Source organism: Urocampus carinirostris, chromosome 1 (genome assembly GCF_059441175.1).
Source record: "Urocampus carinirostris isolate Australia breed hairy pipefish chromosome 1, RoL_Ucar_1.0, whole genome shotgun sequence".
Lineage (NCBI taxonomy): Eukaryota > Metazoa > Chordata > Actinopteri > Syngnathiformes > Syngnathidae > Urocampus > Urocampus carinirostris.
The window spans coordinates 15,805,685-15,833,319 of NC_142349.1; the positions used below are offsets into that span (position 1 = coordinate 15,805,685).

General features: G+C 39.6%; 1 protein-coding gene across 8 annotated transcripts in view; it reads right to left on the minus strand.

The window, feature by feature from the left end:
- The window catches only part of adgrl1a (adhesion G protein-coupled receptor L1a), a 278,192-nt gene that overhangs the window by 209,663 nt on the left and 40,894 nt on the right, over positions 1-27,635 (minus strand). The window contains exon 1 of one of the 8 annotated variants that reach the window (XM_088328435.1): positions 8,629-8,647. The exons of the other annotated variants lie outside the window; for them this stretch is intronic. The gene's annotated coding sequence lies outside the window, so the exon portion shown is untranslated. Of the gene's footprint in view, positions 1-8,628; positions 8,648-27,635 lie in introns of those variants that run through there. 8 annotated transcript variants of the gene reach the window in all.

Below are 27,635 nucleotides of genomic sequence, written 5' to 3' on the forward strand. Positions count from 1 at the left end.
ATCCACTGATTGAGTCTGACTAGCCTATGTTTATTCCAGGTATTATGAAATTGACTAGCCAAAATGTTGATCCGGGGCACAGTCTAAGCGGGCAGAGGGAGAGGAAGACTGAAAAAGAACTGGACGGACAACATTAAGGAATAGATTGGTGCCAACTTTGCCACGACTCAAAATCAGGCCAGGAACCGTCAACAGTGGGGAAAGTAGTCAAGAGTTGCATCCTCATTGGTGCCCCGACGACCCAGGCGGTTAAGGGAACTGTGAACCGTGAACCATGAAAAAAAATCTCAAGGACGTGTCTCCAAATTTGAACTGGATTTCAGCTTTGAAATAGCCAGTTATTAATCATTACAAGTATGCTGTCAAGTTAGAAAAGAGAACACCTTGGCACAAGTTTCTTTGATCAACACATACTTGCATTGATATTTCTGTAATTATACGAATCTTACAAATATCACCAAAAACCAAAATCCCATCACTTATAGGCCAGAACACCTTCAATTTTATAAAAATGATTAGACAGCAGGGGCAGCACGGCGGCGCAGTGGTTAGCGCGTGTGTGGCACAGTTCTGAGGTCGTGGGAACCTCCTGCGTGGGTTCAAATCCAGCTATTGGCCTTACTGTGCGGAGTTTGTATGTTCTCCCCGTGCTTGCGTGGGTTTCCTCCGGGCACTCCGGTTTCCTCCCACATTCCAAAGACATGCATTTCAGGTGAATTGGCCGGTCCAAATTGTCCCTAGGTGTGACTGAGCGAGTGACTTATCTGTCCCTGTGTGCCCTGCGATTGGTTGGCAACCAGTTCAGGGTGTCCCCTGCCCACTGCCCGGAGATGGCTGGGATGGGCTCCAGCCCCCCCGCGACCCTAATAAGGATACGCGGTACGGCTAATGAGATGAGATTAGACAGCATAAATCGGATGTGCATGTTAATCATACTACAAAACATGAAATTGTCACACTTAAAAGATGGCCACAATTTCGGTTGGAAATTGCCTCTACGTTTTAACTTAGGAACACACCAGTGTTGACGCTAAAAGAACACCAGTTCCACCAATTGAAAAACAATTGGGTCATAAATGGTGCATAACATAAGTCTCAACGATTCACTTTTGCAAATGGAAAATACATTTTGTTTGGATACAAGTGTTTCCTGGTGAATACTTCCAACTGGAAATTTGTAAAAAGAAAGTAAAATAATAATTCCTACACAAATAATTACTGTACAGACACACACATACACAAATTTGAAAAAAAAGTTTCCAATGACAGGATGCAAGTAAAGTCTCAAGGACACCTCTCTAAAAATGAACAAGGAGAAATATTCTTTAAGTTTAAAGCATTTTTTGGACAAATTCCAAGTCCAATTTAAGGGAGTTGTTCCAAATGAGTCCCAACTGGAAAAAAGTAAGTTGTAGACAGATGGGCGATGCTTGAGAGACACATTTTTTCCTCAAATCATTTATTGTGGGTTACAGAAGTGATGATTAGATGGTAGATAACGTTTTTCTGAAAAAGGAGATGTGAGAGTATATTCTTGCATTATTATCATCGTCTACAGACCAAATGAGCTTGCGATTTTTAGCAGTGCATTATGAGCATTTCTTTGATACTTGGGTCAAGAATATATGGTTTGCGAGCTGATATGGCTCTTTTCGTGAGTGCAGCTGGCTCGAAGATATTAAAAAAGGACCATATCCTTCTACTCTATGACTTTCCAAATTCAATGTATGTGAAGCCACACATTAAAACTGTTTGGTCTAAAACACTCACTGTGTTAGATCAACGAGTGAGTGCTAGGGGTAGACGCATAGCGCACTCCCCTAAATACATTTGTATGTTTCTCGTTTGCAGTATTTTTACAAAAGAACTCTTTTACCTTGTTTTGAAACCATTATTCAGATTCAGATATACTTTATTGTCATTCTAGTACACGTGTATACAGAACGGAATGTCGATACATCTGACCCGCACAGTTTCCTTGAATGTACAGATATAAATAAAATGTTGTATTGAGTTGGAGTATTGAAGTACTAATAATATACTAAATAATTATGGCTATGTATTGTATTATACAATAGTGACTTGTTTACGTAGCACTCCGAGGCTAAGTAAACACTCCAGAGTGGTCGTAGCACGAGCGCTGGATTCCTGGATGATCGCATATCCAGCAAAAAACTGCAATCGTATATTAATCTGCAGTTAGAGTTGACTTTGTTCGTCGTCAAAAACTGAGTCGAAGACTGGGTTTTATGACCAGAATGTAAGAAACTGTAGCGAGCCGATGCAGCCGCAGCCGTACAGGGCGCCGCCATTTTATACATCATGTCAAAATAAGTCTCAACGACCTTAAGTACATGGGGTGAAAGAAGTATTTCATATTTGTTGATAAATGACACAAACTCTGGCATTATGACTATTTTCATAGACAGTGGAATAAAATGCGCTAAAAATTTAGCTTTTGTCTGGCGAGCAGGTTTGGCAATGATGTTGAATAGTGTCTCCAAATATACAAACATAACGGCATTCTCCTTGGATGAGGTTGTTGGGGCTGCGCTTTGTTGAAAAAGCGCCAGGGAGCCACTAAGGAGTGCCAAAGAGCTGCATGGCCGCGTGGAGCTCTAGAGCTGGTAGTACACGAAAGCAGATGTTAATGGTTTCTGTTGCTTTGACACGAAACATAGCTAATATCACAACCAGAAGCCCTAAATACAACTGGATTTGGATTTAGACTAGAAGACTATGCTGTTACTCTAAAAAAAAATCGTAATATTTTGCTTTCATGGCTCCTTGAGTAAAAATGGTTCCTGACTTGAGGTTAACAATGTGTCCATTTAAATTCCTCAGATGTTTTTATCTCACGGGTTTCTGTTCCCGGTGTGCATTTAAGAATGAGTCCTGTGTCCTCGAACACGTCATTTATCACACTCGTCCGTTACCCACGCACTCATCGACGCCGAGACATCACAGCAAGAACTGACCTTGATTGGTCCTCCGTAGTCACTCACGTATTGGCTTTGCTCAGTTCAATCCAGCCCAGCAAGCACACAAACATAGGAACATAAACAAGCAATTCATTACACAGGCTGCTTTGCAAAAAGATCAAGCCACTTAATCATTAACAACTGCTCACAATCAGCCTATGATCTCTTATATTTCTTGTCAATTGATTTTAAAGTATTCCTTTCTGGAGATTATGGGCCTTTAAAAAGTGGAAGCGGCCTTGTTTAACTTGCCTTAAACGACTCTTGTCTCTTTGCTCTGCGGGCTAGGTAGCGTATCAACATTTCTGAGCACTGTCCTGGGAGACATAAAAGCCAATGAGAAAGCAAAGGATAAGGGGGAGGGATTCAAAATCCTAAACCTTCTCTTGTGTTAGGGTCGCCACAGACCCGTTTTGGATTTTGAATGCAAACAAAAAACACATACATTTGTTTAATGCATTAAGGATTTTTGACTATGTTAGGGGGCAGCACTGCGGAGCAGTGGTTAGTGCATGTGCGGCACAGTTCTGAGGTCCTGAGTTCGAACCCCCTGTGTGGAGTTTGCATGTTCTCCCCGTGCTTGCGCGGGTTTCCTCCGGGCACTGCGGTTTCGTCCCACATTCCAGAAACATGCATGTCAGGTTAAATGGACGGTGTGCCCTGCGACTGGCTGGCAACCAGTTCAGGGTGTCCCCTGCCCACTGCCCGAAAATAGCTGGGATGGGCTCCAGCACCCCTGCGCCCCTACTGAGGATAAGCGGTGCAGATAATGGATGGATGGATGGATGGATGGATGGATGGATGGATGGTCTTTGTTAGGAATGTACCTTAATCACCTTATTCATGGCTATATTCAAGCACTTTTTAAGGACTTTCAAAGCCAATTTTCCAATTTCTCCATCATAAGAATATATCGAGTATGAAATGATCATTTTGCAAAACCACAATCTTTCCCATCTGCGGTTTATATAAGTGATTTAATCCTGTGTGTACATTTAATGAGACATATTTTTTTAAATGAGTAAATCGCGAATTTGCTTGTGGGTCTGAACAATACGTGTGTAAATATTTTCTAGACAAATCTATCCCTGTATAGGTTTTTGGTAAAACTACTTACACTTTCAGTTCAAGGATGTTCTTATGACAATTTACCACTGGGAAATGCTACCTTAAGTTTTTGCATGGCCCAGAATAAATGTCCATAAGTTATTCATAATCATTGCACTAATACACATTTCATAGTGCCCTGTTTAGGTTTAGCATGAACGTGTTCTCTTAGGCGCGACACGTAGGGGGCAATGATACGTCATAAGACGCTAATGCCAGCAGCCATTTAAGAAGAAGAAATACAATGGAAGCTAACAAGGATCAGTGTCGGCATCATTTTTAAGCAGTCTTATTCTATTTTTCTTCGTTCAATGTGTGGTCCATCATGTCAGCCTGTCAAGGAACTTGGCAACAATTTCAGGCACTTACAATTACAGTAATCCCTCGGTTATCGTGGTTAATGGGGACCAAAACCACCCGCGAAAAGTGAAAATCTGCAAAGTAGCGATGCCCCTTCAAAAATGCATATATATATATATATATATATATATATATATATATATATATATATATATATATATATATATATATGCATATATATATATTTTTTTTCTTTTTAATTTCATTTTTTAGACCCGGTTAATGGGGACTAAAACCACCTGCAAAAAGTGCAAATCTGTAAAGTAGCGACGCCCCTTCAAAAATGCTTAAAGAAAAATAAATAAATATATTTTTCTATTTTTTTAAATTATTCTATTTTATTATTATTATTTTTTAGACCCGGTTGATGGGGACCAAAACCACCCGCGAAAAGTGAAAACCTGCGAAGTAGCGATGTCCCTTCGAAAATGCTTAAAAAAATAAAATAAAATAAATAATAATAATAATATATATTTTTTTTATCATTATTATTTTTTAGAACCGCAAAGCTCTGAACTCGCGAACGTGGAACCGCGAAGTAGCGTACCTTATTTGAAATTCAAAAATGTTCAAATATTGATTAAAAAAGATTAAAATGCAAGCATTTTCAAGGATTTCAAGCACCCGTAAGAACCCTGAACAACATACAGAAAAAAAGAAAAATTGCCATTCATTATAATAATCTCTCAGGGAAATTTGTATTGTTAGGGTTGGTTTTGAACAAGCTATAAAAACAAGGTTCTAAAACAGTATCTACCTCCAAAACTGTAATCATTAGTAGACAGTCAGTCAACATTGTGACAGCAATCCCCTCTCCCACTCATGTGAGCTTCAGGGGTTTCTGTTTTTTTTTTTCCCATATCGGCACAAAAATAAAACCAAGACTTTTCAAGACATTTGGGGCAATATTTAGAATCGAGCTTTTAATTTGAAGAGTCATTTTGGGCAACAATGTTACTTCAGACCGTTCAGATATAAATAAGCCAGGTGAGTATGGGATCAAAATTCGGGCAGCCTCTGATGCCAAAACCAACTATGTGGAATTCACAGATGTACAGAAGTAAAGGTCCAAGTGGTATCACTGAGAAAAAACAGGTAAAATGTATATTATTATTAATGTCTATTAACATATAGTTAATACTTACTCAAAAGCTAACACAACAAGAGTGATGCTGCAACATGCCTCAAGTAGCCGATTTTTATATTTAACTATAGAAAATTAATGAATGATGGTGCTTGTAAATTGAAGGCTCTATGCAGCAAAAGTGCATTCACCTTGAGTTTAAGAGGAAATATAGCAATCAACATTCCTATTAAAAAAAAAAAATAATAATAAATAAAATTCCAGCTATCCTGGCAAAAGACTCATTACAGCCTCGTTTTCTCCGCCCCAAAGTTCATTTGTTTCCGTTCTATCTCCAAGCCCACTGGCTTTGCCTGTTTCTAGTTGTATTGGCAGACTGATCAAACACTTACAGCTGCACTTTTTTCCCTCTCCTTAATCCTCCAGAAGCAAAAGGAAAAGTCTTTGCAGCTCTTGCCGGAGAACCCCGAGGCGAGCCAAGAAGAAGAGGCATAACATTAGGCAGCAGGAGAGGCCCCCCTGCTGCACCTGTGCATGTCTGAGCAGATCACTTTATGGCAGGGTACTTCCAAAACCCCGGGGACATTGGCAACAATTTGCCAATGTGTTTAGTTTACGGTAAGATTTCATAATCATGAAACTTTAAATATTAACAATTTCAAGAATAAAGCTAAGCCCCTTGCTTATGGGTTTTCGTTTTGCACCATGAGCCATTAGGTAGATTTTTTTTCATGATTGAATAACAAACAACAACCCTAGCAAAATGTATTGAATCACCAGTCTTGTGCAAGCTCTCACTCAGACAAAAACATTCAGATCACAAACATGAAACAATTCTAAGGTCATTCCAAAATACAACATATTGGCATTTAGAAACACTAAAAGAAATTAAGAAAAAAGATTGCAATTGTCACTACTTACTTTTTATAGAGCAAGTGCAGGAAAATAAATATGGAATCACTCAATGAAAGGAAACCATCGTTGACCCTTAAACAAAAAAACAAAACAAAAACAAAAAACAAGACTGCAATGAACTAAAGAGAGGCAATAATGGACTGTGGATGACTGGATAAAGATTATCTTCAGTGATGAGTCATGAATCTGCATTGAACAGGGTGAGATTTATAAAGAAGACTGTCTAAAGCAAACATCAGAATTCCCACAGTCCTCAATGATATGGGGCTGCATGCCAGACAAAGGCACGAGGGAGATAGTTGTGGTCAAATTTGCAATAAATGCACAAGTTTACATTGACATTTTGGACAGATTTCTTATTCCTCTATTTGAGAAAATGTTTGGGGTGATGAACTCATTTTCCAAGTTGACAATGCATCATGTCACAGAGCAAAAACTATAAAAGCAATCCTTGAGAAAAAGACGCACCCAGCCCAAATCTCAACCCAACTGAAAACTTGTGGTGGAAAATGAAAAGAAAATGTCCACCGCAAGGCTCCAACTGGCAAAGATGATCTGGTAACTGCAATCAAGAGAGTTGATGAGGCATACTGTTTGTAACTCAAGTCCATGCCTCAGAGACTGCAAGCTGTCATAAAAGCCAAATGTGGTGCAACTAAATACAGGTGATATGTTTTGATTGATATTTCTTTGTCTGTTTTCCATGATTCCATATGTTTTTCCTCAGAATTGTGTGACTCCATATGGATTTCCCTGCACTTGCTCTATAAAAGTAACATTTACTGGCCATTGCAATGCTTTTTCTTAATTGATTTTAGTGTGTCCCAATGACCTTATTATTGTCTCAAGTTTGTTTATTTCTACAGAATAAAATGTCTAAGTAAGGGGTTCTCCAAGACAGGTGATTCCATACTGTTTGCTACGGATTGTACATTTTGACTATATCTTCATTCTCTCTCCAAAACCCATTCAACAGCCTCCTGGAGAGGATCAAGTGCAAAGCTCTGGATCAACATAAAGGCACAGTCGTCAATAGGGGACACAGGGTCGATAACCTCCAGTTTGCTGATGAAATTGCCAGATTGGCAGGAAAAGAACAGGAACTCAGAGATCTGGTGAATCGCCTGGGCAAAGCATCAACCCAGTATGGGTGGAAATCAGCACGGAAAAAAACCTAAAGTAATCACCAAAAACTCGCCAAGGTATCACCAAATATATCACCATCGACCACCAAAAACCTGTCAACAAATTTAAATATTTTGGACCTGTCACATCAGAACATGGGTCAGAACCAGAAATCATGGACAGGGTGAATAGGAGAGAATGGTAATATGATGATAAGAAGTGTGTTTTGGCTCAACACCGATTTTAGTCAACAAAGTGTGTCTTCTCAACAAAGAACTTTAATGGAATCAAATGGGTAACAATTTCCAAGGAATTGCCAATAAAACTCCACAAAAGAAGCATTCAACCCATGTCAAGATCTCCCACATAAAATGATTATGAAATAATTGAGATCATCCTTGACCTACGCATTCAGCACTGTTTGTATACACAATTGAAAAAGGCAACAAGAAGGCAACAAGAACACAGTGTTGACAAAGGCAAATGGTGTCAATAATGAGCCCAATTGAAAAAAATGAATGTAGTGAGAGTGGAGCAACAAGGCGCCAGCGCCAAGCGTGTTATGGGCAGAACAGAGCAACGGTCTTAATGCCCAGATGTCTGCTGGGCCGCCTTCAGGACTGTCCAAAACAGAAAAGACACACTGAACATCTTGTACCAACTAAACGCTTCCGTTTCTCCTCTCTAATATTTAACGAAAATTCTCCATCACATCTGTTACATTTTGCTGCTGCCAAAGTGGTAATTATTACAGAGCCAATAGCGCCAAATGTATTATCGGCTGACTGGACGTGATGGCTTGTTTCTACGGCAACACAGTCCTTCTACTGTCAGCATTTTTTGCGTGTCTGAATGTTTGTAGGGAGGACGGCTCAAGACAAATGTGCTAATTTTGGTTTCCTCCAACGTTTGTAATCCGAGTGCTCGTGGTAGCGAAAAGAATTAAAAAAAAAAAAAAAAAAAAAAAAAAAAACAACTACAGCTTGATGATCATCAAAACGAGCCATGTAAGGCGCTAACCTGCTTATTGGGGTTATTAGGGATTCATTGTCTTACCTAAGGACACTTCGGCATGTAACAAGGAGAAGCCGGGATTCGAACTGCAATCTCTTGATCCCGAGACGAGCGCTCTACCTCCTGAGCCACTGCCGCCCCAAAAACAGAACAAGTTCTTGTAAGCTTGTGTATGTATCATTAATGATTTCTCTTGTTAAACTGACCATCATTAAAATATATTTATATTAGCTTGTTCTGGTTTGAGTAATCACTGTGAAATTAACAATTCATTGTCAATAAATTGATGACTACTAACCCTATTTTAGGGGAATGGGGCAAGCTTGGGCTCCCAGTTATTGGGTTAATGACTTCCAACAACAAATGTTATCTAGATTTTAGATACTCAACATTTTCAGTTCTATCAACTGCATTTGATAAATTGTCTTTTTGTTATGCATGGGCAGGGCATTGCTGTTTTTATGTCAGAACATCGTTGACCAACTAACAGTATACTCACATTCATCAACGGACGTAAATGTGCTTCCCCTGATTTTCAGTTTGTATAATTTTGTTAAGGCTGAATGTCACAGGGCTTTTGCCGTTGGACACCCATTAGTGAAACAATGGTGGTCCGGAGCTCTGTGTTTTTACCCTGTTTGCTGTCTCTGTTTGAAGGGACAGAGTGAACTATGTGCTTAACCATGTTTTGGCCACCAACCTAGAGAATAAATCTGCACGATTAACCGAAAACTAACAATTGTGTAATCTAAGACTCTGTGTTTTTTTCAATGATTTATAGTTTGTTATTTGATTGATGGAAAGTTTGTCCGAATAGAACACCGCTATATAATAGCACAAACGCGCTTGTGTTTTCGCTTGCTGGATTTTTCATCCTTACACTAGCTATTTAGTTTTTTTTTTTAAATCTTGATGTATAGTTGATTTGATGATAAACATGGTTTTGTCACGCCGCCGCACTCCTACGTTACCCAGAGGGGTGGGGGCAGTAGTTAAATGAGGCGTTATCTTTCAATCTACAGTAAAATGTTACTGGACCTAACAAGCCTGTTTGGGGGGTACACAAGCACCCCTAAATTATAATCCAAGTCCCCTTCAAATTCATAGCATTTCTAAAACTCTTTTTTTCTTAATAAAGAACAGGATTAGCTTAAATAAGACGGGAAAAAAATAATAAAAAAGTTAGAAAGGAAAGGAAAACAAAATTGTGAACAACGCAGCGTCGGAAATACCCCATTGCCTTAAAAAGGTATTTCCATTTAATTCCGAGCAGTGCCCTGGAGCTAGGGTCCAGGTGAAACTGGGCCGAGGTTTCCACAAGAAAACCTCTGATTAAAATTCTAATGTTCTCAAATATGTATTTTTAATTTGCTACACAAAATAAGATTAAAAAAAATAAGAATTAAGGTGAAACTATAAATAAATTGATGTCAAAAAGTATAACTGAATCCTTAAGTTTCATTGGCTTAACTTACATTAAAGGGACATTATGTATTATTTGACGAATAAATGTTGCAGTATTGTGTAGTGCATCCAAGAACGAGTGCAAGGAAGAATAAAAACTATGGAGACTCAAAGTGACCGAAATTTTACCTTTCTTGTCCAGCCTTTTTTAAGGTTCTCAGTTACACTTAGCACCAAGATGGCTGACAATAAGCTCATTTTATGTAAACCAAATGAACATTTCTTGAACAAGGAGTATTAAAAAAAATGCACATTTATATCAATTGTATTTTTTTTAAATCAATATTCTTCTTGTAAATCAGTGATTTTTTTTCACCACTAGAATGCGCTAATTAATACAACAGTCTCTTTAAACGTTCATATTCATATGTCAAACGAAAAACCTGTGGGCCACAATCACTGGGGTTTCACAAAATTAAATGGGAAACGCTGCTCACTATGATTACATACGCAAGAATAAATGCACGTTTCTTAAAAAAAAATTGAAAATCGCATCAAAATTGCGAAACTGGTCTGAAAATGGCAAACAGGTTAATTTCAAAATCTTGCAGCCCTACTAGGGAATATTATTATTTCACCCGCTGATAGTCTCACCTTTATGATTGTGAGCTTTAAATCAGGGCTTCTGGCATGATAACCACAAAATAGCTTAAATCAAAACTCAACATTGAACCATGACGTTAAAAACTCCCTCAGAATGGCATGTGCCGCCAGTTCATTGGTGTATCGTGACAAACACCTGCAAACTCTCAAAGAGTTTGAACAGGAAGTTGCCCATTTACCCATTTTGAAGTTTGCCCAAATGAGCCGTAATTGCAAACAGTTCTTCTGAACAGATGGGTGGCACTAACTGCTAAGCCGTTTTGCCTACGCCAACACAAGGGGGAACAACGTGTTCCAGGTTGTCATTTTAAGATTTGTCATTAAAAAAAAGACAACCATGATCCCCCAACCCCACATCAAAAAGGAAAAACGATCTTAAATGCTTCTTTGTTATCGCTTAACTCTAAAGAATATCAAACACTTTCCAAGAAAGCTACAATACCCCTATTTCTGAAGACCAATAATTACAAGAGATCCCCTTGCTGGCAGTTAATAGTTACCACCAAGAATATGATTTAGCACCAGGACAGGACCGTAGAGGGCAGGAGTCCTCAGAGAGAATGGGAAACTGCAGCTCTGATCAATAGGGCCCATTATTGCTCTGTAATGATCAGTGTCTCCTCCTTGTCTGCATCATCATTACAAATAGTGGAATTGTCGAGTCCTGGGTTTCTGTTATTTTCGCAGATACTTGATGAACTCTCACACATGCTTTATCCTTACAAACACCTTGTAATACAGAGATAAAATGGAGATTAGATATAGTAAAGTGGTCGGACGGTATTTCTTAATTAGATCCAAGTTAGTTAGTCAGACAGATTCCCATTCCTATTTAACCTTCAAACTTTGTTTTTACTGTATATAAAGAAGATTAGCATTTTCCAGTCTGCATGAGTTGTTGTTTTCCTTTTTTCTTAACACATGCACAGTTAATAGACACTACAACAGATTAAATAATAATAATTTTCTCACCCCTGCCCTACACAGGCTACACATTTGGAGCATCATTGCATAAGCAGCATAGTGCAAAACCATAGCAAAGTGTGTCAAATATTGAAATCAGAACATGCAAACTCCACACAGGAGGTTCGATCTCATGACCTCAGAACTGTGCAGCACACGCGCTAACCACTGCACCGCTGTGCTGGCCATTACATTATTATGTTTTACATAATTTATTTTACTCATTTTTCTCTTAATATTTCTCCAGCACGTTCTGTTCCCTTAAAACGTCGTAGTGTTTGACTTTTTCGAGCCAATTTTGTTTGTAATGATTCTATGATAAAATGATAACAAAGTATTAAAAAAAGTAAGATACTTTCCCAGAATAAAGTGGCACTACAACTTTTAGTGTCACAATAGAATCGTGTGTTCATTGTTGCAGCTCTGCCTACTTCTAACCTCAATGTCAAAGGAGCTGTGCGGAATTTGGAACTTTGTTACTCTCTGCTTGTGTCATCATGACAGCCTCAGTCAGCTCATTTGTGATGTGCGTGGAAGTATGTGCATGTATTAGACGCATAAGAACATTCTTCTTTTTATTAAATAATTAATAGAGAAAATGTTTAACTTTCAACTTTTTAAAGACACTTCAAACGAAGCACCCCACATTTAACTACCAACCCCAAAACAGCAACAAGAAAAGCAGTGACGCAACAATGAGCCATCAACGTTGGGGGTGTGAAAAATGCTGACAAAGACAAAAGGTGAAGCAATACTCTTTAATCAAACCATTTTTTAATTAACTTGACAAAGAGGCCTGCACTGGTTAGCCACCAAACACGCAAGAGATGACATTGCGAGCTGCACAAAGCCCGAAATTAATAAAATGATGACAGATTAGCTCTCCGCTGGGACAGCCTCCGCCGGCACAGTGACAGCTGGGTCCGCCATGACATCACCCCCGCTTCTACTCCGCGTGGTCGCCCGACAAGCAAAAGAGAGCTCGGGATAGTAAAGTAGTACCGTATTTTCTGGATTATAGCATGCACCTCAAAATCCCAATTTGGGGAGAAATTTGAAAATGCACCTCATAACCTGGTGCGTCTATACAGCTGAATTGCATTCAGCAATTCTGCATATAGAAATTATATATTATATGGGTTACCATACAAGGTTTTACGGTATCACCATACTTGATCAGAGATTGTGAAATGATTGATCAAATCAATAAACATGGCTGACTTAATTTGTAAAACTTTGTATGCAACGGGAATCAAAACTGAGTAGTAATGGTGCACCTGCTGGCACTCTACCACACGACCACCAGTTGAACAGATGATATTCAACAGAGCATTAAAGTTTTTGAGAGCCAGGAACACTGATGTACATAGTGGATTCTGATAAGTTTAGCAAGAGAATAGAGGGAACAGAAAATCTTTCAACAAAATAGAATACCACACTATTATCGATGCAGGGGTGAAAAAGTGGAGAGACTGTTCAATCAGAATGCACTATGCAAGTTAGTGTTTTGGCAACGTAAAAATAGTGTGATAATGAGATGAGCTTTAATGACTTTGAATATGACGTATGTATCATTGGAGGTCTAGTGATAATGTGTCAGCAACTTCACTGCAATTACTCCGATTTGATTCCCATTACATATAATATTAGATTGTATCTGTACACACACGGAAGTTCTTATTGTAGTTTCAAAATGATGCTCCTTGTAGTCCAGGGTAAATCCTTATGTAATGAAAATACAATATATGACAAAAGACTATATTGGGGGATGCGCCTTTATCATCCAATGCGAAAAGTACGGTAAAAGGCCGTTGTTGTCATCTTAAGTGCAATCAATATCTTGAGTAGTTAAGCACATACCTCACACATTCCCATAGCCTGTGATCTCCTTCATGCAGGAGTCTGACTCTTTTACACTGTTGTCATGGTAACTCTATTAAGGGTGCCACTTCAGGCTGCAACTATGCCAAAAAACAGCCTCTTTCCCTTTAGCGCTTCCTTTCCCAAGACACACCCTCATTTTTTCGTACGTTAGGGCTGCAACAATTATTCGACGTTGTCGACAAAATTGGTAAAAGAAATAATCGATAGTTACTTCTTTTGTCAACGATTGTCACCAGGCACGCTTTTCATACAAAGAGGCATCTCTTCATGAATATATTTGCGCAATAGTCTCTGTCATGAGTGGTAACATAAACACACGGAAATGGCGCCATCAACAGCATCGGGTCAGGTGCAATCGACATTTCGTTCTGTGTACATTGTTACACAGAATGACAATACAAGGAAATTATTATTATTATTATTATCTAGTGTGTGTACCAAAGCTCGTTAAGTTGGAGAGATTTTAGCCTGGATACAGCCAATAAAAAGTCCACGTTCAAAATTTGCAAAGCAGACCTTGCGTATAATGGCAGTAGTTTGAAATCACGCAAGAATTTAAGTAACACGTTGGTGATGTAATTGATACAGAGTCTGACTCCGCCCTGTAAGATGCAAGAAACGTTCAAGCCAATAAGGTTTTGACGACATGCATTGTGCATTTTGTACGCGTATATTTGGCAGTAAAGCAGTGAAATAATAGATCGGACTAATGCAAGCGTTGGTTACTCCCGTCTTCTTCTACGCCTGTGAGACATGGGACAATCACAGCAAAGCTGGAATGGTAAATCCTGGCCATAGAGAGGTGATGCTACAGAAACCTCAAGGCATCAGCTACAAAGCCCGTGTGACAAGCAAAACGGTGCGAACACCATCAGAGGGTACGTTGGGCGCTACAAAGAACTGTTGTACCACTGTGCGCGGATGAAAACTGCAGTGGTATGGTCACATCACAAGATCATCAGGACTGACCAAGATCCTTACCAGGGCACAGTCCAAGGGGACAGGAGGAGAGAAAGAACTAAAAAGAACTGTGCCGACAACATTAAGGAATTTTGAAAAACCCCTAAACAGGCCAGGAAGGGGTCAACAATGGAAACGTCAGTTGGATTTCAAAACTTTGAAAATCGTTAAGTACTTTTGCTACAGACTTGACCACTGAATGTACTTCACACAATGCAAATATATGTTTTGTTTACTTTTATAACACTGTTAACAGTGTTCCCTCTAAGGGCCCGGTCACACAGCCGTTTGCGTCTGTATCGAGGGTAAAATTTTGCGGGTTTTTTTGCCCGTGGTTGGCCGCGATGGAAAATGCGCAAAATTGCCCAACCCGCTGTTCATCGGTGGTATGCCCGCAAAACAGACGCCGGCGACTGTTCCGCTTCCTCATCGCGTCATTTCCGCGTCATTTTCTCGTGTGGACCACGGGTATAAAAGCTGCCGAGCCGACGTTATGCCGAGAAATGCATCCTTGCCGAGATTTGCATCCCCTCGCTACTAAAACCACTTTTACCTCGTTTTATCTCACTTTTATATCACTTTTAGGGAAGTTAATGGCGAACATATAACCAAAACCACTTCGTCTTGCATTTGTTGGGAATGTAATACAACTTAAACCATTCCGTTTTTGTATTTGTTATGAATGTAATCGAACGGTAATGCACGCCGTATACAAATCACTTTTGAGCAGGTAATATGTTTATTTTGCCTTTTTCTATTCAAATCGCTCGTATTGAAACTGTTATGCACTCTACCATAAAGCTTATTTCTGCATAATAAGCTTTAGGGTAGAGTGCATAACAGTTCTCAAAAGTGATTTATATACGGTGTGCATTACCGTTAGATTACGTTCACAACAAAAACAAAGACGGAATGGTTTATGTTGTGTTACATTCCCAACAAATGCAAGACGAAGTGGATTTGGTTATATGTTCGCCATTACATTCCCTAAAGGTGAGATAAAACTAGGTAAAAGTGGTTGTAGTAGCGAGGGGATGCAAATCTCGGCAGGGATGCATTTCTCGGCATAACACCGGGCTGTAGAAATCATAACCGCTCAAGACAGAGTCCCGTGAAGATCAAGATTTCAAGCTATGGCACTGAAGAAGCCAATATGTTATTATTGTAATAGTTTTTCATTTTGATTTTATTATCTTGTTATGAAATGAAAAGAAATGTCAAGAAATAAAAATGGATTAAGACGAGGTCACTACGCTGACGGGGATCCATGTCCACCCCTTGACGTCTCGAGCACAACTGACGTGTGCTCGGCAAATCGCGCTGTATATACGCGGAGAAAGGCGTTTGACCGTCACACGCGTAACACGCTAATTTCACGTAATAACACCGCGATACAGGCGCAGAACATGCTATGACCATGCTCCACCCACGATTACCCGCTGAAATTTCGCGTCCTACCCATGTGTAACCACGCCTTGGCCGCGGCCAGAGCACGTCGTTCCGCGTCATTTCCGCGTCATTACCTCGCGTGCCGCCCGCGGTTAACACGTGGTCTAAAGTTTTGAGCAGCGCAAAACTTTTTCGTGCTGCCAACCGCGCGTGAATTTCCGACCGCGTGTAAAGCACTGCTGTATCTCGTCTGTATGGCGATCTCAAAGCGTCCAACAGCGTCTGCTTCACAGGCAGAAATTTCTGGCCGTGATTCAGACGCAAGCGGCTGTGTGACCGGGCCCTAAGCTGCCCGTGTGCGCAATTGCGCACTGCTTGCACATTCTCAGCGCACAAGAAAATCTAGCCAGCACACACAAATGAGGGCTCAAAATGACTAATTAAGAAGCGACTCAAGTCAAAGTTACAGTGCATGAAGGTAAAAATACACAGGTTCCCCTGACGTTGTGTCCTAAATGCGGTATTTTGAAGTCGAGTCGAAGGAGTACGAAGTTGAGTAAAGTTAGTAGAGTTTGGCGGGGAACCGGCTTCTTCGGCTCGGCTCACTAAAAGGAACCGGCTCTTTCGGATACTAAACGGCTCTTCGGGTTGTTTTTGCTACTTTAATCCAAACATGACTAAATATCATGTAAAATTATGCACAAAACGACTTAAAGGAAGGGGGGAATAGAACAAAAAAGAAAAAAATACCAAAATGAAAAAGTAGTGAAAAGCTGAGAAAAAAGAAACAAAAGAAAGAGAAAAAAGAAGGAAAAGTTTTAGAAAAAAGCCAGAAAAAAGGAAATAAATGTAGGAAAAAAAGTAAATAGAGAACAAAAAGAAGAGTAACAGCTCGGAAAAAATAAAAACAATGAGATTTTTTTTAAAGGAATTTAAAAAAAAAGTAGAAAAAAAACTCAGAAAAAAGAAGAAAAAATTTGTGTTGCTTTCAAATAATTTCCAATTATATCAAGTGAATCTTGTTGCCAACATTGTACTTCCACTACAAAATGTGATTAAGTACAGTTCTGCATCTTACAACCGACTAAATAAGCCCCCAAAAATGTTAATATTATGCGACAAAATATATCAGGAAATCAAAAGAAATGGATATCTTGTGAAAGAATTTTAAGAACAAACGACGTTTTTAGGCCGTACAACCTTTGCAATAGTACATGAGTCATTCCATTCAAAAGAGAAAAATACTTTTGCATTGTAACTCAGCAAAATGTAACTTGATGTCAAGTTTTGGACACGTTTGATAATGAATTATCTTGCCACACTTGGAATTGCCGTTGCTCACTGTTGTTCCAAGCGCTGCTCACCGACTTTGTGTGAACGCTGAGATCTGTGGAAAATTAGAGGGAACATTGACTGTTAATAAGTATAATCTTGGTTTACAGGCATAAAACAAGTTTACTTGATTTTCATGTATTATTTATTTTCCTGTCCCTAAAAAATGAACATATTTTATGTATGGATTTATGTCACTATTGACCAAGCACTTTGCCTAATTGGCTTTAGATTTGTTTTGTAATTTTTATTTAACTTTAGTATGAATTAGCAATATATTCAATCCATGAAGTATTTTTCATTGCACCCATCTTCTAGTATATGTTATGATCAAGATGGCGGCTGCGCATGGATACATGCTTGCGGCTCGTAGCTCTCCAGCTAATCTTCTATTTATTGCCGTTCTCTTGTCTTTTTTGCTTTCACTTTTGGACACATGTGTGGCCAAAAACACTTACAGTAGGGACAAACTTATTCGGTTGGGTGGGCGTCTAAATTTCGATTTTTCGGGCACTTTTTATACCGCCTATGACATACCGAGCGAACTTCAAAGAGACCCGGCATCCTTGTGGACGGCTATTCCGCTTAATAAACGACGTCAACGCCGCCGTAAGGACAGAAAACAGAAGCGTGGTTGCCGTGCAGGTAGATGTGTGAAGCGTGTGAAGTCCAAGCAGCAAGATGGACGCGAGGATGGACGCGAGGATGTAACTAATTCCACCATTCATTCCTCGCCGGACAACCGAGGCTTTAAACTCAGCGCTCACGAACGGCCACAACGCCGGGAGCTTTTGAAGATCTCGACAAAGACTACAAAGAGTTCAGCTAAGTCAAATGATTCAGCAAAGCTGAAATTTGGTCTGTTAAATATTAGATCGCTTGCTCCAAAAGCTTTACTTGTTGATAACATTATTCGTGATTATAAACTTAACTGTATGGGTCTTTGTGAAACGTGGTTACGCCCGGATGAGCACTTAGCGCTAAATTATGCCTCTCCCCCAGACTACGAGAGTAGTCATATAGCACGCACGCTGAAAAGGGGTGGTGGTGTTGCGCTAATCTCTGAAAAATCGCTCAAATTTAATACACGTACCTCTAATAATTACAAAACGTTTGAGGCTCTTGTGATGCGGTCCCCTCAATTGTCAATTGATGTAATAACTATCTATCGTGCACCTGGGCCATACACAACTTTCTTAGACGAATTTGCTGAACTTTTGTCTGAACTAGTAACCTATGCAGACAAAATTATAATTATGGGGGACTTTAACATTCATATGAACTCCCCACACAGTTCACTTACTATTGCGTTTAGTTCTCTAATTGATGCATTTGGTTTTACTCAACTGGTTGACTTGCCAACCCATAAAAATGGGAACACGCTAGACTTGATTCTGACTCGAGGAGTTTTAACCTCAAACATTATAGTGCTACCGTGTACTACTGTTATCTCTGATCATTATTTAGTGACATTTGAGGTGCTAACTAAATGTAGAGTTAATAAAGCTGAGGGATTTAGCGGACGCAATATAAGCACTGGCACAGTTTCTGAGCTCTTTGAACTCCTTCCTGGAGCAGTTGCGTCCTTTCCTAAATACAATGGCTCGATTGACTCACTCATGAATGAGTTCAATACCACCCTGACTAGTGTGCTGGATTCAATAGCGCCCATAAAACTAAAATCACGTCCTAAAAGACGCACACCTTGGTTTACTGATGAAACTAGAACCCTTAAAAAAGAATGCAGGAAATGGGAGAGAAAATGGCGCGCTACCAAGCTTGAGGTTTTCCATCAAACCTGGTGTGACAGCTTGTTAAAGTATAAAGCGGCCCTTGCCTCTGCAAAATCGGCCTACCTTTCGAAGGTGATTGCGTCTCAAAAGAACAACCCCAAAGCCCTTTTTGACACTGTAGCATCGCTTACAAGGCAACAGGCTATCGCAGACAGTTCGACACACTCTGCTCAGGACTTAATGGTCTTCTTCACTAAGAAGATTCAATGCATACAGGAAGAAATTGCAAAAGATATTGTTAGTACCACACGTATTAAAGGACTGAAATTTACAGATGCACGACAGGGTGGCTGCCCTGGGAAAATGGCCGGTTTTAGTGAACTGTCACTTGATGATCTCAAACAAGTGGTGAATGCGGCCAAACCGACAACTTGCCAGTTCGACCCGCTCCCAGGTTCACTTATTAAAAGTATTTTTAGCGTCCTTGGGCCTTCAGTTCTAAATATTATAAATACATCACTCTCCTCAGGTGTATTTCCAGCAGCTTTTAAGTCCGCCGTTATTAAACCCACACTGAAACGACCCAACCTTGATCCAGAAATATTAAGTAATTACAGACCTGTGTCAAACCTACCTTTCCTCTCTAAAGTACTCGAAAGAGTAGTGGCACAGCAGCTGAATGCTTTCATATCGGAGAATAACCTTTTTGAATCCATGCAATCAGGATTCAGGGCTAACCACTCTACTGAGACAGCTCTGATCAAGGTAACAAATGATCTCCTAATGTCAATGGATTCTGGCGCTTCATCACTTTTGCTGCTGCTGGATCTTAGTGCTGCTTTTGACACAGTGCGCCACAATATCCTACTAGAACGGTTGGAAAAATGGATTGGTCTCTCAGGAGCCGTCCTCTCATGGTTCAAATCCTACCTCTCAGATAGCACGCACTGTGTTAAATATGGTGAAACGACATCTGAGCCCTTCAATGTTACCTGCGGTGTTCCGCAGGGTTCAGTGCTCGGCCCCCTACTTTTCAACATTTACATGCTTCCATTAGGTGATATTATTCGCAAGTACAATATCAGCTTCCACTGCTACGCAGACGACACTCAACTATATCTTCCGGTGGAGGAATCTTCCACACTAAACTGTGGAAATTTGGAGGCCTGTCTCACTGAGATAAAAGAGTGGATGTCACTCAATTTCTTGCGTCTTAACTCTGAAAAGACCGAAATGTTAGTCATTGGTCCTTCTAAATGCCGGGACTTATTCTCAAAAACTGCTGTGAACATTGACAAATGTCACATCACACAGAGTGACTCAGTTAAAAATTTAGGTGTCATATTTGACCCTGATCTATCCTTTGAGATGCATGTAAAGCAAATTACTAGAACTGCCTTCTTCCATCTTCGCAACATTGCTAAAATCCGTTCAATACTGTCTCAGTCTGATGCGGAAACAATAATTCATGCATTTGTTACCTCCCGTCTCGATTACTGCAATGCACTACTCTCCGGTCTCCCGAAGTCCAGAATCAAGTCTCTTCAGCTAGTACAAAATGCCGCAGCGAGGCTTTTAACTAGGACAAAAAAGTACGATCACATAACACCGATTTTGGCTAACCTGCATTGGCTCCCAGTTAGCCAAAGATGTGACTTCAAAGTTCTCTTAGTATTGTACAAAATCATACATGGACTTGCTCCCTCTTATCTTTCAGATCTGATCTGCCACTATGTCCCGGTCCGAAGCCTACGATCTGAGAGTGCTGGTCTTCTGATGATCCCGAGAGCAAAGAAGTCTTCTGCTGGTTCGAGAGCGTTCTCCATCCGGGCACCGGTGCTGTGGAATGCTCTTCCCCCTGAGATTCGATCTGCAACCTCAGTGGAAATATTTAAATCTAAACTTAAAACTCACTTCTACTCCATTGCATACGAATAACCTACTCCTCTTGTCAGTTGAAAATAGTTTGTGTAATATAGTGTAACAATCTGTGAAGCCCTTTGAGACTCTTCGTGATTTAGGGCTATACAAATAAAAATGACTTGACTTGACTTGACATAATTAAATCAATGTTGTGCTAATTTCAAGAAAAACTAATAGCATCCAATAATTCGGGTAATCCTTTCAATGGGACTAGTGACTAGTCGACTATCAAAACAGTGGCATAATCCTGCCTTTTCTCAATTACCAAGCTACCTGTTCTTTTACCCTCTACCGCCTGCAACATCCTTCTATCTCTGACTTGCGTGCCCCTCGCCGCCTCCTTCGCTCAGGCTCTCTTCATTCCTCTCTTACCATGCATTCGGCAGGACAGTGAATTCACCTATTCTCTGCTGCGAGTTCTCTCAATTAATGGAGAGATTTACAAGGGGAATCAGTCAGAGGGCAGCCTTTAGAGGACAGCTTTAATAAGGGCGGCGTGCCTTTTATGCTTCCGCTTGCCCGTGACGGGATTCTTGGTGCAAGCCAGGTTCCGATACAAACACTCATTAACATGGACGCTAAAAGGCCAGCTAAGAATGGATGCCAAATTACGGGCGGCTGAATTAAACAGAAACCCACCTTTTCATAACAATCACAGGGTTTTTACATCTTTTTCACTTTTTAGGGAAAGCAAAATTTTCAATTTTCTCAGTAACATTAAAAGAAGAGTGTGTAGTGTATTTTACAGAGACACAAATATATCTTCAATTTATATACTGTATGTGATTTTGATGTATGCGTGTGGTGTCATCAGGGCTCCATCCACCCGTTAACTGCGCTGCTTATCCTCAGTAGGATCGCTATTTTCGGACAGTGGGCAGGGGACACCCTGAACTGGTTGCTAGCCGGTCGCAGGGCAGTTATCAAGACTTATGATTGGTAAATCTTGGGTTAATCGCGAATACATCTGTGTATCCGAACAATATGCGTGTCTTCAGGTTTCTTCATGTTGAGGTTTTTGAGTTTTTCCTTGCCGTCATGTAGGTTTTAGATCAGGGGATGCTGTAATAATAGTCTGTAGTTTGCAATAATCTATGGTCTGTGCAGCCCTTTGAGACTCCTTGTGATTAAGGGCTATACAAATAAACATGACTTTACTAGAGACAAATATCTCCCCATATGGGTGTTGGGTAAAATCTTGGTAATTGGTAGCTTACATTATTAGTAAGAATTTCTTCCCATTACAATTTACCACTGGGAAATGCTATCTTAATAGAAATGTCCATAATAGATATGTAATCCTTACACTAATATACTTTTCATAATGCCTTGTTTAGGTGTAGCATGCAACTGTCCTCTTGAGCGCGACCCACGGGAGGCAATGATGCTTCATGGGACAATGCCATACCATTTAATGCTAGCTCCTCTTAATTACAAGGGAGGAAATGCAATGACGCAGCCTCCCGAGGGCAGTGTTGGCGCCATTTTTAAGCATTCTTGTTGAGGAACATGGAAGCAATTTCAAGCATTTACAAGCACTTGACCCAAACTTCAAGCACTTTTCAATCCTTGAAAACACATCAACAAATTTAAAGCATTTTAAATTATTTCAAACACTTGTACGAACTCTGCAACCAGTAAGGGGTTGGAGAGAAACATTGATGGTGATATCTTAAGTCGTCAGTGCAAAAGGTAAAAAATGAAAGTTCATTTGTCCACAAATAAATAATTTTGAATAATTGTACATATTTTGTGTCAGTTATTATTTGTCTTTCATAACAAAACAATTGCGTGTCATTCTCAATATAATTATTTTCTGACAAACTTTGTTCAAAGTACTGTTAAAATTTTATTGTGTTACTTTTTCTTTAAATTGTTGCCATTGCTGTTTGTCTGTCGTTTTGGGGATAGCTATGGAATATAATCCTGGCAAAAGTAGGATAATTGCAAAATAATACGAAACTTCAACAGGGAAACGAGTGAGAAATTATCTGCCAATTGTATAAGGCATCATGGATTGATCAGCCAATTGAAGCAGTTTTAAAAGGGGCATAAAATCTCTATTCCATATTAAACTATTAAGAAGACCGTGTGTATTATTTGACCACTAGATGTCACTGGGTTGTGTCATGCACCCCCAAAACGAGTGCTAAAAAGAACAAGGTAAAATACAAACTCAGCGGACTTAAAGTGACCAAATCATTTTTTTCTGTTGGGTACATTTAGCAGCGACATGCCAGAAATGTATTTCAGCTCCCTTGAATATGTTATTTGATATACATGCAATTTTCTCAACCTTTGAGTTTTTTTAAAAATGCATTCTAAATCTGGGTTCATGTATTTTTGCTTATTATTTTACATTGATGGTTTTTCTCTTACAGTTTTTTGTAAGAGGAAGCGGCGCATCATCTAAATTGACACAGAAGATGAAGATTTCTTTGGATTCAGTAATTTGGAGTAATACTAATAGTCTGGAAGGCATGTTCTTTATGCTAACTTACTATATCACACCATTACTGACAATACCAGGTATGTCATTCATGTAACGTAATACCATACACTTATTCAGCCTCTATTTTGCTTTAGTTTTAAATTGCCTTTCAAGATCAAATGTATGTTTTTGATTTTATCGCATAAATGTCCTCCAAAAATGTGATTTATAGTCCAGGTGCGACTTATAAAGCGTGTTTTTTTCTTCCTTATCAAGCATTATGACTTATGTTCCGAAGCGACTTAATATACAGAATATAGGAGGGAAAAAAGTAATCTACTGCCACCTACTGATATGGATCAATGTTACAGTTACTCAGGTGATCACTGGAAAAAAGCAAATATACTGACTTGCAGAACACTAGCGTGCCCCGGGGAAGTGCTTGAAAAATAATGGTAAAGGGTTGCTATTTAAAATCAAAGATCTTGGAAATTTTTACCGCTAAAATGAGGGATTTATTTTTCTCCTTATTTTCCAACAGAATCAGATATTGGCTTTTTCCGCTGGGCCATTAACTTTCGCCATATTGTGAATTCAAATAGCATAAATATAAAAATCGAATCAGCAAATTACTTTTGACAACCAACACTTGTTCTCCTTCGTAAATAGGTGATATTGACAAAGCATCATCGTGTTTTTTTAAAGACTAGTGCAGCAAAGACGTAGTCGCTTGTGTGCAGACACTCACGGCGACCATGCTCAACAACCAGAGATAATAAGAGGCAATGAACACAATTGTGCTAAGAAAGAAAACGTTTTGCATGTTAAGAGGCTTGTATGCGTGATTGACTGGAAGGCACTGGTGTTATGTGGGAGGAGAACAGAAACACAAAAGCTGAAGCTGGAAGAAGACAAGCTGTTGAGAGGAGGACGGAACAGAGGGTTATCGACCCACATTGAAAAGCGTTTGCCAAGTGACGTCTCAAGCTAGAAACACACAAAATGATTTCTAACAACTTTAACCATTTTCTTCTTTTTGTGAGACGCGGAGAAAAAAAAATCAACACGTCTGTTGCAGTTTTTAAGGTGTGTGGGCACATAATTAGATAGACACTGGCTAGTTAAAGAAGAAGTAGACAAAGAATAGAAATAAATATGTCAGTTGTATTGTGCGTTTAATCCTTGTTTAAAACTTACATGACCAAAGCAGAAATTAAACCAAAGTTTCATTAAATTAACTGACCTCACATCCAGAGCATGTTTCTCCCTGTCCATCCCACATATCTGGGTGTTCAACCACTTGTGTACAGCCTTCATCCATCCTTTCTAAATGTCAGAACCATCTCAAAACATTTTCATCAACCCTCTCAACAAGCTCTCTCACCACACCATTTGTTATCCTTACTTCCCTTACCATGACTTCTCCTTACTTCTCCTTATTTAACCTGTCAAGTCGTGTCACTCCACTCATGGTACGCAAACACCTCATTTCAAAGATATTTAACCATGAACTTTCATGCAGGCACGGGATGAACATGGGGTCCACACAGGGTGGGCAGTTTTGGAATTAAATGCCGGACCTCTAAACTTTGAGGCAAACATGCTAACCAGACAACCACCGTGCTCAGATATTTAAATGTTAATTATATGGGTGTAAAAACATGTAATGGTTAACAACAATCCTGTCTTCTAATTCATCTAAAGATCACCTTCATCTTACCTAACACCAAAGGATAATGCGAATGATCTTTAGTTGAATCCACCTAAACCACTTAAGGTAATCTCTAGAGATATTATCAGAAGATTATTTGTAAACACAGTATATTTGCCCAGAATCTCCTTTCGAGACAAAATTGTAACCCAATCACAACCTAAAAGAAAGAAAATTCACCCCGAATTCCCTGAAAAGCACTGAAAAATAGGGACTGTGGAAAGGATTGTGTGTCTGTTTTGATCTGTGTTGCTCTTCACACAAATTCTGTAAAGCATTGCTGTGTTGCTTTGTCAATATGAAAGGCGCCACACATATAAAATATTAATTGATAAAACATTTGACTTGATCCAATATACAGTACACTGCTAAGACGACTTCATGCCAACAATCTTCCACAAAGAAATGTAAAAATACTTTAATAAATCACTACCATTACTTGCTAATAAACCTAAGAGTAAACAAGTTCCCACATCATCCAAGGCGTTTTCCCTAAGGTTAAGAACCGATTCATTCCACCCTCATCCACTTAAGTCTACTCAATCAGCAAGATAACTCGGCGTGATAGCGGGGAAGGGCAATAAGCAACAACCCACGAACCCACCTCCGTCCCCTCTAAGAAATAATCAGGAGCTACAATGACCATATGCAGGGGATAAGCAGTGAGGCCTTGAGTTAGCAGGCGGCCTTCGGGATGAGAGGAGCGTCGGGAAAGAACGGAGGTAGCTAAAGGGAGGGAGGGGATGGCTCGGCGAAAGACAAGATTGAGAGGGAAAGCTGGAAGATAAGAGCATTGGGGAGGGCTTTTATTAAGGCTGAGAAGAATAGGAGGATGTTGGGATATAATGAGGGGATGTGAGCCGTGAGGGAGGCAGAAACCAGCGTTGGTGTGGGGGCGGCGGGTCATCTGGTTGTTTATGCCACCTTTCTGTAAGACCCGCTACACAAGTCCTCCCCGTGGAAGACACCTTGCACTTTGCCTTGGAGGGTGTGATGCGTTTCTTTGCCTAACCATGCGTAAACACTGTGCCGTTAGCATGTGCGCTAGTTTGCACTACTCCTGTGTCTCCTCTGGGGCTTGCAGCGTGGTGAAAAGCGGTTCGACCCCTTTAGCAAGCTGCTGCTGCTCAGCCTCGACTGGGGGGTGGGGTTGTGAGTGGGGGACAAAGGATAAGACTGGATTAAGCCGTTTATTCCATTGTGTTTCTATTCATAATAAAGACCATTCATACTCTAAAAATACTTGATCGTGAAGTGATAACCCTCGTAAGAGTGTTCAATTTAATAACCTGGAAAACATTCTAGCCAATTGCCAGAGATAATCCATATCCAATACCTTAAATAGTCACCAGCAGCAAACCTTTCTTATCTGCGAGGACGGGTATAGTTCTCGAGACATTCAAGTGATGCTAATACAGTTCTTTGACACACTGCAGTTTGAAAGCCTAACAGAAGAAATTATGACCTAGTGAAAATAACTGTCAACCACTTCAGGGGGTGTAGTACACCCTTCACCAAGAGTAACTTTTTCTGACTATGATCTGTGAGAAATTAACATAATTGAAAATGAAAAAAGGACAAATGTGTCAGTTGTTACATTTAAAAATAAACACCACGCATCTGAGCAATATTGCTAAACACTCCTAATATTTCAAGAAATCTACACCCAAACAAAAGGGCAAAAATAAAGAATTGAATGAATGCAAGTTAGTGTTCTTATAACGACAACCCATGTTTCATCATTAATGTTACAAATCATGAATATTTGGCTTAGTTCTGAGAATTTTGTTGCCGTCTCAAGGTTTCTTATTTTCTCATTTTTTGTGTGTGTGTGTTCTTTTTTGGGGGATGGAAATTGTTTTACAATTTAGATTCCTAGATGGATAAAGATTTGGGGATGCTTTTATTATCCGTAAAATGTGAAGAGAGATTCCCTGAGACTTTTTTTTTTGATTCAGGGATAAAAACCTCCTCGACACCAATTACTTATTAATAATCATAAATATAAGTCTATTCTAATATTTGATTCAGTTTGAGCAAGATAATATTTTAGCAGCTTTATAACATGCGTTATACCTCATTCGTTTAACTCCCTTGACATCAATTACTCATTAAGAAGCATAGAAATGATTCTCATCTTGGGCGGCACAGCGGAAGTGTGGCAGCACAGTTCAGAGGTCATGTGTTCAAATCCAACTACCAGCCTTCCTGTGCGGAGTTTGATGTTCTCCACATGGGTACTTATTAATAGCCAGAGATATGATTCTTTTCTCCAATTTTTTATTGTATTTATTTTCAATTTACAATAGGATGTAACCTTTGTGCTAATAATTTGTGCAAAATGAAATTTTAGCAAGCTGCAGTTACATTATACCTAATAGTTTGATGGGCCACTTAGATTTTCCCTAAACATGGGGAAATTCAACCAAAAGGTTGGATTCAACGGAACCAAACTTGGGCAATTTTTCAAGCGCAACACTATTAAAACGACTAAAAATAGACGAGGAGAGTGTACTGCACTGCATAGTTGCCTCTTATGAATATTTAAAGAAGCCACATTGGTAAGAATCTGGCTGTGACTGATGGGAGGAGGGGCAGAAGCAGAGGTAGCATTTGGCAGAGTGGCAAAAAGGACGTAACGGTCATTGGCGGAGGT